The 13,391-nt window shown below is 43.6% G+C and overlaps 2 pseudogenes across 1 annotated transcript; both read right to left on the bottom strand.

Moving 5' to 3' along the window:
• LOC105505045 overlaps nucleotides 1–6,408 on the bottom strand; it is an 8,165-nt pseudogene extending 1,757 nt beyond the window's left edge.
• A 585-nt stretch (nucleotides 6,409–6,993) lies between these two features.
• On the bottom strand, nucleotides 6,994–12,458 carry LOC105505022 (annotated as a pseudogene). Its single transcript, XR_001000685.1, has 14 exons — nucleotides 12,382–12,458; nucleotides 12,049–12,337; nucleotides 11,155–11,193; nucleotides 10,843–10,890; nucleotides 10,672–10,756; nucleotides 10,467–10,576; nucleotides 9,336–9,422; nucleotides 9,121–9,228; nucleotides 8,841–8,928; nucleotides 8,244–8,458; nucleotides 7,693–7,976; nucleotides 7,511–7,610; nucleotides 7,266–7,421; nucleotides 6,994–7,179 (listed from the first exon to the last, which is right to left on the bottom strand). The product of XR_001000685.1 is annotated as a golgin subfamily A member 8A-like (transcript).
• Nucleotides 12,459–13,391: the final 933 nt, after the last annotated feature.

Here is a 13,391-nt window from a genome sequence, read left to right on the forward strand (position 1 = left end):
CCAAAATAAGTATAGAAGAAAGGAAAGAGTAAAGGTAAGAGCAGAAATTAATGAAATTGAAATGAAAAAAAAAAATCAACAAAATGTAAACTTCGGTTTTTAGAAAAGATATGCCGAACCGCTAATGTTTAGCCGCACACGCACACACACACACACACACACACACACACAGAAAAAAAAAAACTAAATAAAATCAGAGATGAAAAAGGGGACATTATCATTTATACTGTAGAAATTCTAAGGATCATTAGAGGCTAGTAGGAGCCAGTAAATGAGAAAATCTAGAATAAATGGATACTTTCCTAGACACATCCAATCTAGCAAGAATGAACCATGAAGAGCTCCAAAACCTGAAAAGACCAATAAGTAATGAGATGGAAACAAAACATTTCCTAGGAAAGGCCAGGAGCGGTGGCTCCCGCCTGTAATCCCAGCACTTTGGGAGGCGGAGGCCCCAGGATCACGAGGTCAGAGATCACGAACAGCCTGGCTAACACGGTGAAACCCTGTCTCTACTAAAAATACAAAAAAAATTAGCCTGGCATGATGGTGGGCGCCTGTAGTCCCAGCTACTCGGGAGGCTGAGGCAGGAGAATGGCGTGAATGGGAAGCGGAGCTTGCAGTGAGCCGAGATCGCGCCACTGCACTTCAGCCTGGGTGACAGAGCGAGACTCCGTCTCAAAATAAAATAAAAAATATATATATATATACTATACAATATATATATGCTATATATAGAATCTGTGTGATTCTAAATTAAAAAGAACAAAGAAATAAGAAGGTGTTCTTCAAAATCCTATTAAGTGATGAAGTGTTAAATATTAGGTTAAGAGATCCCTTCATTGGTATTAAGTATTTTCCCTTAATGTTTTACTATAACATCTGTTGACATATTTAAAAGTTTATATTGTACAACTAATGATTTAAATCTGTCTACCATGTATATGGACAGAGCATAATTTGTTTAATCATCCATCTACTACTATTGGACCTTGAAGTGATCCTCCCTTTTTTATTATCCTGAGAGATACATCATAGTTATTTCAAAAGATTTTTACTCTGTTTTAATTTATTATGTTCCTGTGTTAAGCTAAGGTCTTTGAGAAATTAAATCATACCAGCTTTACTCCAGTAACCAAATGGATTAGTTCATTCAGTGAAGAGAGTTCTCTTAGGCAGACTAGATGATTGAAGAGTTCATAGAAAGAACACTGTCTCTGCATTCAGATTGGACTTGAAGCTCAACCCTTCCCTGGCACTGTAACATTAGGTATTATGACTTAATATTCAAATATTGTGCCCTAATCTGCAAAATAAGAGATAAAATAATATCTCTTTGACTTGTAGGAAGCGTTAAATAACACAACTTACATAATTATCTAATAAGAATTCTAGAACGTAACAAACAAGCCATCATAGTCTTTTTCTATCCTACCAAAGGTAAGAAAAATGACGTCTTAGGACCTGGTCATCATATATAACACACTTGAAACTCCAGGTTTACTATTCTGGTATTACAGCAATTAATACCAATTAATTTAGTTTCTCTGAAACTAAATTGCTTTCCTATTTTCTGAATTCTCTCCAAACTTCTCTTAGTTAGTTTCAATGTTAGAAAAATATGATTTCCTCCCCTTGGAATAGAATCACTTAAGACAATGTTATACCACACCCATTAAATGTTGTTTTTTAATTGCACATAATTCCCTGAGAAAATCTGAATCCCTGGATCATAGATTTCACACCATAACCTTCCCTAAAGGCTCATTAGCATATGCATCAAAAAACGAATGAACTATTTCCTAATGTCCACTTCTAAAGTGATGAATATTTCAAAAAGTCAATTTTCATTTTACCTTTTATGTCACATATTCATGAAAATTTTTCACATATATATTTAAAATTTTGTAGAGTATATTCAGTATATGTTTCAAAACATCTTTGGGCCATATGTATTTTGTGCTAAAGTTTCTCTTTATAAAAAAAAACAAAGCAGGAGATGAGAGTTTTTATGTGTGGGAAATGAATTCAATTATTATTTTCTAAGGGAGATTAGAGAGGAAAATACATTTTCCAGTTAATTCTGTGACCAACAAAAGTAAGCAATATAGCTGAGAAATTCATCTGAGCTGAAAGTTGATTATATATAATTTTTCTCTAACACAGCCACAACCAATGAGACAGTTATAGTTTCACCAAGTCAAATGTCAGCCAGAGGACTTACAGTTTTGACACTTGGCAAGGCAAAGCAAAGAAAATGTGAAGGATCCTCATTTACTTGTTAGCCTGAAAACTTAGTGTCAAAAAAGCACTATTCATCATTGGCTGCCAAACACAGGATAGTTCTCTGTCACTGGAAACTTCTGCAGAAAGGATAATCACTACGATTAAATGGCAGTGGATTTAAAATATTTCAGTAGTGGTTAAAATAACTGTTGAATACTGATGGTATAATATCAAATCAAAGGTGCAAAACTGTCCACTAATTATCTGGAGTCTAAAATATCACAGCCACAGAAATTGATGAGGGCTTAATCATGCTTTTTGGAAATATAGTAAAGAAGATAATCATTTTTCTACCTTAAAAAAATAAATTTTAGACCATGTCCTTCAATAAATACAGTTTGTATTGTTGAAAATTAGCTCTGATTATATAATTTACTCTAGCTGTTGCTTTCAATTTATTTATCTCTATTTTCTGATTATTCCTCTACCACAAAGATACTGAGGGCTTTCTCTGTGCTAGGCAGCAGCTGCAGAGCTAAGTTCTGGAATACAGAGATGTGAAGCAGTGCTAGCACTGGCTCAGAAACAGTTTGTTGCCTCATGAAATTTAGCTTGGTCCTAGTCCCATAAACGTTTCTATGTGAGTGGCTGGGATTGGGGAGCACCTCACTCTCCTCCAGGGACAGGCCAGGTACTAAGCAGTAGTTTGAAGGTATCACTTTGGAGAATTTAGGTCTGGAGACTGTAGAAATCAGCGAGGTTTCAAAGAATCATGATTACATTGCAAAGTCACATGGGCAGGAGTGGATAAGAAGTAATATGTTGTATTTCCTCTTTTGTAGTGTGAGTTAGTTGATCTAAATGTCCACTGTGTTTTCTCTATCTTTGAGTTATGCATGACAGTGTAGATGGTCAAGAGCTGTCAAGAGACCATGAGATTTCAAATAAACAGGTAAGAGCATTCTCCAGGAAATTGTAAAAGAACTAATTAGAGTCCACCACGTGTTCAATGTCAGTTCAAAGACACAGAGAGATAGGTGCTCAACAGATGGAATATGTTAGAACCCATAAAAATGACCAAGATGGGAAGGCACAAAATCAGCAGAGCTATAATCAATAACCAATGAACTGGCACTCTCTTCTGTCTTTCCCACTGTATTTGGGTCTTTGTAGGTTACTCAATCATGTTCGAAGTGATGAAAAACCATTGTTCATTCTCAAGGCAAAAGAATTATATATGCTTTTGGGAAAAAGGAGGATAAGGGAAGGTTTTTAAACTTTTATAATGGGCCATACTACATGTAGTACACAAATCTAAAATTCATTTTTTTTCCTAGAAAGACAGATCTTAAACCGTCTAGAAGTAATAGATAATGTGGTTCATCAGAGCTGTATACTCTTAAATTCAGATTTTCTGAATCCATCTCACATTATCCTAGTCCCACAAGATAACTACAAAAATGTCTTGTTGCCAAATACATTCAACAGTGAACTAGACAGTTGCCTCCAAGAAATTCACTGCACATTGGTCTGTTCATTGTTTAAGAAATCTTGCAGCTAAAAACAAACAAAAATGTACTTAGTATGTTTTAAGATATAGCATCTCCAAAATGATTTGAAATGTACTTTCCTTGTTGTTTCTCTGAATATCTCTCCAAAGAACTGTTGGAAAATATTGCTTCACATGATTGATCTTCCATTTGACTGACCTGCATTTACACCTATGCCTATTTTGTGTAGGTGATCAATTCATTTGTCAAGAGTGTTTTCATAATTATGCATTAAAATGCACAAGATTGTCATTCCTCAAAAATGCTACTACTGTCACCTGTAATTAAGTCTACCAAATTTACACTAGAAAACAAGCACAGGGAGAACAATGGGTAGTTGTTAGATCATTTAGCAATCAGAGGTAAAAATTTGTAGCAGAAATGAAATTATTGTCATTTCTCAAATTATTTTTCAAAGGACAATGTTGCCTTATTAACTAATATTTGATTGGGGACATTTACAACCATTAATCTAGAAAAGAAATTCTTCTACTGCAGTGCACTTCCTCTACATACATGTCTGAATGAGTGTCCATTTTCTTTAACATTCCAAGTTACTCATTCATTCATTAGTTAATCTTTTCACATGCAACAAAATTTTTGCGGTCATTTATGATAGTTGGAAAAAAAAGATTTGGGGTGATTATAACCCTATTTAGGTATTTCTGCCTACATCTATATCATATCAAAAAAAAAGTAAAATCTGTTGACTCTCACAACTTACTAGCCAAATCTTAGATGCTGGTTGAAAATGAAGAAACCTGGGTTAGTTCCCAAAAACTGATTAATTTGGTTGGGAGTAAGAGCTAGAAATCTATTCTTAATAAACTCTAGTGAATCTGATATTAGTTGGTGTGGGAAGCAGGCTTAGAGAATATCGATCTATTGCAAAAAGTGCACTTCTCTTTGGACACGTGAAAAAAGGAGCATACATTAAATGCATTCAAACTCTATCAAGAATACTTCCATAAAATGGTTCCAAAAATATATTGATATAGCATATACAATTTTGATAACTTCCAGGGTAATGCAGATAATGTTTTTAAATGAGTTCATTTGTTTTGGCTTTTCCTTCTCCCCATTTTTCACCATATATTGTGGATCTGCCACCTTTTAAAAAATAGATGACACTTCCACTTCCCACTCCCACTAATATACTCACAGATCCTTTTTAGTGAAAATTCTATTGAATGTTCTTGTGCTCCAACAGAAAGGAAAAACACAGTAGCACTATTAATCATACCACTATTAATTAGCCGCATTATGTGGTCTAACATTTTTCTTTATCATTCTGAAACTGGGTTTATCTGATATATTGATACATTTATACAATTTGAAAGAGTCAGTTGAAGTCATAAGGACCCAATATTAGCACTTTTTCAGTGAATGCAGGCAAATCAGTTATTCCATCGTAAAATCGTATTTTGCTCTTCTGTTAATAACATATTTATAAAAGTATCGTGAAGATGCCAAATGCTAAAACTGGAGATGGTCTAGTAACTAGAAATCCCCACCCCAGGGGCACACATACATATCTCTCTACATGCTAATAATGTGATGTGTTTTGAACACAGACATTAGAACTTCATGAAGTTTTAACTGTTGAGTCTTTCCTGAGCATCATCAAGTTACGATTTAGGCAATGTGTGACTGAAATTCATTCATTCATCGTGCATAGGCACAATCACATAAATATTGCACAAAATATATCCCTAACTGAAACCGACAGGTACAAAAACATATTTCACTCTTCATAAAGAAGTTTGTGAGGAAATATTACTCTGTGATTGTATAGACATGTTTCCTGATAATACACTGACATTCACAAACAGTAGATTGCACTGCAGTTTGTAAACATTTTAAGTTGCATAAACTTCCCCTTGATTTTCAAAGATAGTATGATACTGTCTACTAAAACTCTTTGTTTCAACTAAGTACTCTCACACATATTCGTTTATAATAATGTTATTATTTTTTAAAGGGTTTTCCATTCAAGGAAAAGAAGTCAATTCCTATGTCAGAGTAACTATGGTGTTTGAAGAATAGGTATTAGCTAGAGAGGTCTAGATGGTAAAATCAACCTTCAAGCCTCAAAGAAGCTCCATGAACAGAGAGGAACGCCAGGTGTCACACGGCTTTCCTTCACTCTAATTCATTCTGGACTAGAGCCTGTATGCCTGTTCCAGGGACATTAAACTCTTAAAGGATTTCTTATGATCTTTACTAAACACATTAAGAAGAATGCCAGCCAGCGCCCTTGTGTGAACTGGGACATGTATGTAGTCATAATTAAAACAGGGAACATGAACTCTGACTTTAAAATATATTATAGATACAAATGCTCTAAGCTAGGAAAGGTTTTCCACATCCACAGTCAACGATGCGAACCTTTCATTCCTCAGAAATAATCCCTTTTTAGGTCATCGGAAGAGTACAACTGCTGCAGCTCGTGATGCAATATCTTCATGAGCCCAGAGCACACACAAATCCTAAGGGAACTACCATAGTACAGCGCTCATTCCTGGCACCGGAACAAAGGAAACACACTCTGTCCCGCACATACCTGCCGGAGCAGGCCACTGTCCTCTTCTGTGAGATTTAAAAAGCTCCCCCAGAACGTTATTACTCCCATTACCAATACACAGAAAATGGGGGAAAGTCTGTTTCCAGTTCTCGGCCTTTAAACAACTCTAATGTCAGTACTCACGGTGGCATATTACAAAGTAATCAACAGTGCACACTTGGGGGTAAACCACATATTGAGCGAATGAAGACCTTACTGTGATTAAGATTAGATCAAACAATAGCACAATATAAGGAAATTTTATTTGAATTCTGTAATGAACATACATGCTGTAATAACATTTAAAAAGCATGGCAGCCTATGCCAAACCAGTGAGAATAGCTTTGTGCAAACAGTGGGTCTTTGTGTGTTTGAACTCCCACCACGTAACGGCAAACTCGATATGCATGCTAATGACCTACAATTATGAAATTAAAAAAGAAAAATGCTAAAGGATGCCAGAGTGAACCTCAATGAAAGCCACAGAGACCCACTCTCTTTAACTTCTTACAAATAAAATATAAATTAGAAACACAAATAATCATGAGTAGCTCTAACATGCAAATGAAGTAAATGAATTGTGTAGGAGATTAACCCCATAAGTTTGTTTCTTTTGAAAAAGTTTCTTGACCAGCTCTTTGATGATGGCGATGTTTATCTCTTTCTTCTCTGCAGCCAAGCCCAGCAAAAGAATGGTACAGAGCGGTTGCTGCCCAAGCCTGGGTGCTCCTGGTGTTCCTGTGCAGACTGGCTGTGCAGTATGGTTGTCGTGGGGAGAACCCTCCCAGGCCTCTCCTTGCGCAGGCTCCACGCTGTCGGTCAGGCTCATCTCACAAAGATCTTTGGAGAGTTGGAGGTGGGGATCTGAGTGCAGCGCCAGCATGCCCTGCTTCTGCCTGCCTGCCCCGCCTGAGGGCTCTACTCACCACCAGGCTTGTAGGCGGCCCCAAGCTCCTGGGGGACTGGGGCTCCTGGACCGGGCTCATCAGCAGGGTTCTGGGAAGTGGCCAGGAATTTGTGGTTCTCCTTGTTGTAGTCGCCACAAGCTGTAACAGCATCTCCTGCAGCGCCAGCAGCTTCACCTGGACGGAGGGGTGCTCAGCTGTCACGCCACTGCCGGCGCCCACCCTCACGCCCACGCCCACCCCCACAGAGATGTTGCACACCCTACCTTCATCTCCTCCCTGTCCTGGGCCAGCCTGATGATGTCCTCTTCCCATTGCCGCATCTTTGGCACTGCCCCTGGCTCTGTTATAAGGTGATGAACTTTCCTGCAGGAGAACAGGGCTCAGATGCTGGGGCCCCTCCTAGGGCCCTGCAGCTCCCCCTGCCGTGCCCTGGCCTCCCACTCACTGATGGCATCTCTCTCTCCAGTACTGGATGAATCAAAGTTCCTTTTTCTCCACCTGCTCCCTCAGGTTCACCTTCTCCTCCAGGTGGTCCATAAAGTGGCTGGTGTCACCTGCCCCCAGGCTGGAGCTGTCTCTGGCCTGGCACACCCCTCCCCAGAGGCTGGTGCCCGCCTCCCCGCCCTTCTTGGATGGGGCAGAGGTTACCGTCTCCCTCACCTTGTCCAGCTTCTCCTGCCACTCCTTTACTTGCTGCTCCAACTGCAGTGCGCTCTTGTTCTCATTGTTCTGGACAGAGAGAAGCAATCAGCAGCCACCCACTGCAGCTGGAGACCCCACAACTTGGTGTCTGCCTCCCACGGCACCAGGAAGGGTAGAGGCAGGTTAGAAAAATCATCCCTTCTCTCCCACAGCCACCAGAGCAGGGCTCTGGCTCACAGGTGGCTTTAGAAGTAACATTTCACATGAGGGCTACACTGCCCCGTTTTACAGGCGGGGAAACAAAGGCTTGGAGGGCCAGGGAGGAGGGCAGGCTGTCCAGGTGGGGCAACGCACCAGCTCCTCAAAGTCACTCTGTGGCTCGGCCAGCTGCTGAAGCCTCTCCTCCTGCTCCCGAAGCCTCTCCTTTTGCCCCCGGTTTAGGAGACTTACACGTTGATTGTTCTCCACCTGGACCTGGAGCTCTGCTGACACTCTCTCTAGTTCCTTCCTCAGGTGCTGCAGCTCCACCTCAGAGGGCACTGCTGGGGGCTCCGGGGGCAGGGGTTCAGCTTGAGAAAGGAAGCAGACAACAAGGGCCTCTGGATTCTCAAAAACCAAAAAAAAAAAAAAAAACACCCTCCTCTTGGTGCACAGCTCCTCTCAGGCTCCCCACACTTGGCCTCACTGATAATGATTCCTTGCACCCGGGTGGTAGCCAATCTTCCAACAAGTTTCAGATGGAGAGCACTGTGGGTGGCTGACAATGGGCCCTCTGTGCTGATGGGGACACTGAGGCTCATGGAGATGACAAGATTTGCCGTCTCCCGGCACAGACCTCCTTCCCTCTGCCTCAAAGCCCTTCCATCCACTCACCTCCCTGGGGCATTCTAAGCCCCCCCCACAGCCCTCTGATGCCAGGCCTGCTCCCAGGTCACACCAGCCCCATCTTACCCATCTGGTTTTTGAGTGTGGACAAGCGCCTCTCCAGGTTCTCTATCCGACGCATATCATGCTTCTTCTCCTTCTTCAACATGCAAACCTGCCCAAAGCACAGGGATAAAGGGCCCTGGAGAGAGGGGCTGGGGGCTGGTGGCTGCCGTCTCCCTCTCTGTCCCCACCTCCACAAAGCCCAGACCCATGACCACCTCTGGCTGTACTATTCCCATGTTACAGATGCCCAGAAAGATCCAGTGACCCATCTAAGATGGGGGGCTGAAGGGTCAGACCTCACCTCCTGCCACATTTTCCTCATCCTCTGCTGCCACCGGGCCCTCTCTCCTTTTAGATGTTGAGCATATTCATCTCTCTCTAGCTGGGCTTGTTTAAGCGACTCCCTCATCTGCAAGAATGGGCACAGAAGTTAGGAAGGGCTGTCACTGGTCCTCACCTGCTCCTGGCCACTTGGCATCATCTTCCTTCCACATGCCTCCCTCTGCAAAACCTCACCCGTGTCAGGCGTTCTCTCAGCCGTGCCTTCTCCTGTATGGACTGCTCTAACTGCCACTCAGTAAGTGCTTGACTGCGGCTTGAGAACTGGATGGTGAAGAGTGAGCAGTTTCCATCTGGGGAGCCTCAGCCATTCCACACAGCGCCCCTTAAAGGGCTAGGGCTAGGCTCAATATACAACTCGGTCAGTAAAGATCAATGCACTTCCAAGCCCATGGTCTGGTTTTTAAAAGAACTCAGTAAAGTTGGAAGGGACAGGGAAAGAGATCGAATTTACAGCTGGCTAACAGAGGCCCAGGGAGATCAGATAATATTGCTATTGTTATTACTGTTATTATTACCACTGTCTGAACCTTTATGCAGTGCTTCACCAGGTACCATGCTAGCAATCCCATTTAATCCTCGCAACCACCACAGGAGACAGTTACTATGATTCCCTCTATTGTGTAGATAAGAAAATATGGAGTATTTGAGGTTAAGTGTCTGCCTAACATCACTTAGGCAGAGCTGGGATTTGAACACCCAGGTCTGATTCTCTAAGCCCATTTTTCTTGCTGGGGTTGGGGGTACAGATAGGAAGGGGAAAATTAATCTTTCATTCAGTTTTTGAAATGATACCTTTGCATAGTGCAAAACTCAGAAGGTACAGAAGGGAAGTATCTCCCAGCCACCTTGTTGCTCTCTCCCGAGTTTTTTTATGAACCGTTGCAGACATGTTTTATGTATACTATGATAATAAGTACACACACACACACATACACACACACACATGCACACGTTTCCTGTCTCTACAGAAATGGTAACATACTAAAGGTACTCTTCTGGACCTTCACAGAACAAGTACCCAATACTCCACCTAGGACTTGGCCAAGAGCATGGCCAGGTAAGGGCAGGGCAGGCGCTTGGCCTCCAAGCTCTGTGTCCAGTGCTCCTTCCCCACTGTGCTCCCCAATTCAACTACAGCAGCTGACTCAGCCCCAGGCTGCCTCTAACAACCACCCACAAAAGCAGCGAGACATGGCCATGCTGCCTCCTGGGCAGGCCACTCCATCCTGCAGAAGGGACCTTTAGGCTCATTCCTCCATCTGCGAAGCCGGGCTCCCAGGGGATGGGGCAGGTGGTTGGACTCACCTGGTTCGCCTTCTTCTTCTGTGTGGCGGTGACAGCAGACAGAGCCTGCTCTAACTCTCCTGTATGTTGCAATGAACGTTGCAGACAGCTGACCAGATCCTTGGACTCCTCTGTAATGAGCGAGTTGAGATGGGGCCCAAAGGACTCCCCCTAAAGACCTGTCAAAGTGCCAGGTTGAAGGATGACAGGGTGCCCAGATTCCCACCTTCAAAGTATCTGAGAGAGCGTTTCGTGTGATAAAGATCCGGACTTAGTTTCCCTTTCTGCATGTTCAGTCTCTGGATTTGAACCTTTGGGAGAAAAGCCAAGCAAGTGCTGAAAGAGAAGGAAAGAAACATTCTCCGGGACAGGAGAAAACTTCACACCCTCCACTCACCTCTAGCTCCCTTTCAGTTTTCTGTTTCTCGATGTTTGCTTTCTTTTCCTATAGGAAGAGGAAGACAGAGCTCTTACCAGGGGAGGCAGAGACGGCACAGCAAGAGATATGTCCCCAGAATGGCACCACTGCCCCAGGACAGGCCCACCCATGGGACCAGGGTATCAGGGACCCTGTGGGGATGGGGTGGAATCTGGAGGGTGACCCTTCTTCCCCAAGCTGGGAGTGGACGAGATGAGACTGGGGCCTCTACATCTGAGTGTCCCCCAAACCCAGCACTCATGTTGTGAGTAAACAAAGAAATCACGTTACTTCTTCCAGCTGATGTTCCACGTGTTTCTTCTGTTGTTTCTGTGGGGAGAGTCAAATTAAGGTGACGGAGGGTGGCTCCCTCAACTCTATTCCCCAGGCCAGGAAGCAGTAGGCAGGGGCCAGGAATGGATTTTAAAGGTAAAGTTCTCAGACCCAAGGGGAACACGATCTGGTCAACTCTCCTCAAGCTCCCAAGGACAGAGGATTTGAGTCTTTGTTGGTTTCCGCCCACAGCCACAGAACTCAAAGTCTGAATCTGGAATCTCTTGAGAGGACAGTAACATAAACCTCTAGATATGGAGTTTGAGAAAGGCCCACTCTTCCACCGGCTTGTCATTTAGAAAAGTGTGTTCATTCAATAAACATTCACTGAGCACCTATGGGCCAGGTACGGTTCTTCACAGCAGATATAGGCAAGAAAAGGACAGTCAGGAGCCCTTGGCCCTGAGGTTTCCATTCTAGGCGGCCTTTAAATCTGGGACTCTCAGAGCTAACAGAGACCTTTGATACTCACTACCTCCTCTGGAAACACGAACCCAAAAAGGAGAAGCGACTTGTCCAGAATCAAAGAGCAAATTAGGGACTGAGTCACGGCAAAAATACGGGGCCCCTGACAAGCAGTCAGGCTCGCACTTCCCCGAGAGGCCACAACCCCAGGGCGTGTGTAGCAAGGACTCGAGCAGGGGTGTCTGGAGAGGAGAGAGTCGGCAAAGAGGGCAGCAAAAGAACAGCCACGCTGCATGCTCTGGGGTCCCTCCAAGTGAGGTCTGGGCGCCCCAGGTCCATATTAGTGCTTGGCACCAGGGGCCCCCAGTCCCTTTCTTCAGGGCCCCAAGGGGAAACTGGAGCCTGGGATTGGCAGTGTGGAATCAGGGGACCCCACTGGACTCTTACCAAGGATTTGATGGTCTTCTTCAGTTGACTGATTTTGACGGACCTCGAGTCCAGGGCTGCTGGTAGTTCTTGGCACAGACTCTGAGGTGCATGTAGAGAAGAGGAGGTGGCGGAGGAGTGGGGGAGAGGTAGAGAGAACAATCATTAGGGCTGGGGTGTGGTGGGCTATCTCAGCTGGCAGAGGGCACCCAGTCCCCGCTGTGGGAGGAGGTTGGAGGGCTGGCCTGCAGGGTCACTGCACCTCCGCCCAGAGCCTCTTACCTCCAGATCCTTGAGGGGTGCAGATGACGTAGGGCCCTCTCCGTCGATACCTGTTGCTGACTACAAGAGATGAGAGTGCACGTGGAGATGTTCTGTCCCTCAGTGTCTAAGCCCTCTGACTTCCGTTCTTCCCCATCAACTGGCAACATTTTCTTTTCTGCCTGTCTTGAACCCTTTATCCCATAACTCCTTTGTGCCAACTTCTCTCATGGTTTTTATCTCCCCACCATCTCACCCTGGGGCCCTTTCAGTGACTCCTGATGACAAGTGGCTGTTCTCATTGTCCTGGCTTCCCCATGAGACTGGGGATGAGGAAAATCGAACAGCAATGACCATATCCTGGTGTCCTGGGTGTTTACAGCAGGCCATGTACTAGAGATTAACATAAAACAATAACAAATCTCATTTAAACCTCAACAAATGGAAGTCAAACAATAATACCACCTCTATTATACACATGTGCAAAGAGAGACCCAAAGAGCTCAAGCAACTTGCCTTAAATCCTATCCCTAGCAGACAGAGAGGCAGGATTCAAACCCAGAGTTCTGAACCAGTACCCAACAGTCCATCCACAATCTTAACAATTACCCTCTACTGCCCCTGTGCCCCCTGCCCCCAGGAGCCTGGTCAGCCAAGACTCACATCCCCAGGTGAGTGGCAACCACCAGAAGTGGCTGTCTCAGTGACACTGCCATTTGTTTCCCTGTTCTTCGCTCCTGCTGGACCACCAGGGCTGTTTCTCTGCCAATATTCTTTAAACTGTGGGAAAGAAGAGCAGTAATACTCATGAGAACCATCAGCTCCTACAGCCACATCCTCCTTTACAGTTTTTACAAAATACTTTATACACCATCTGATTTAATGACACCAACAACTGTACAAGTTGTTGTCACAATCATTTAGTAACTGAGAGGGATTGATATGGATATGAAAAAAAAAAAAAAGAAGAAAAGGAAAAGGCAATACTGGAACTTTGAAACTCAGTCTTCTGACTCCAAGCTCTGGGGTTTTACCAAGAATCAGCAACTGCCAAGAACAAAAACCAGAGGCAGAGGTAGAAAACTAAACATTAAGTAGGCAGG

The sequence above is a fragment of the Colobus angolensis genome, unplaced genomic scaffold (genome assembly GCF_000951035.1).
Source record: "Colobus angolensis palliatus isolate OR3802 unplaced genomic scaffold, Cang.pa_1.0 Scaffold97, whole genome shotgun sequence".
Classification (NCBI taxonomy): Eukaryota; Metazoa; Chordata; class Mammalia; order Primates; family Cercopithecidae; genus Colobus; species Colobus angolensis.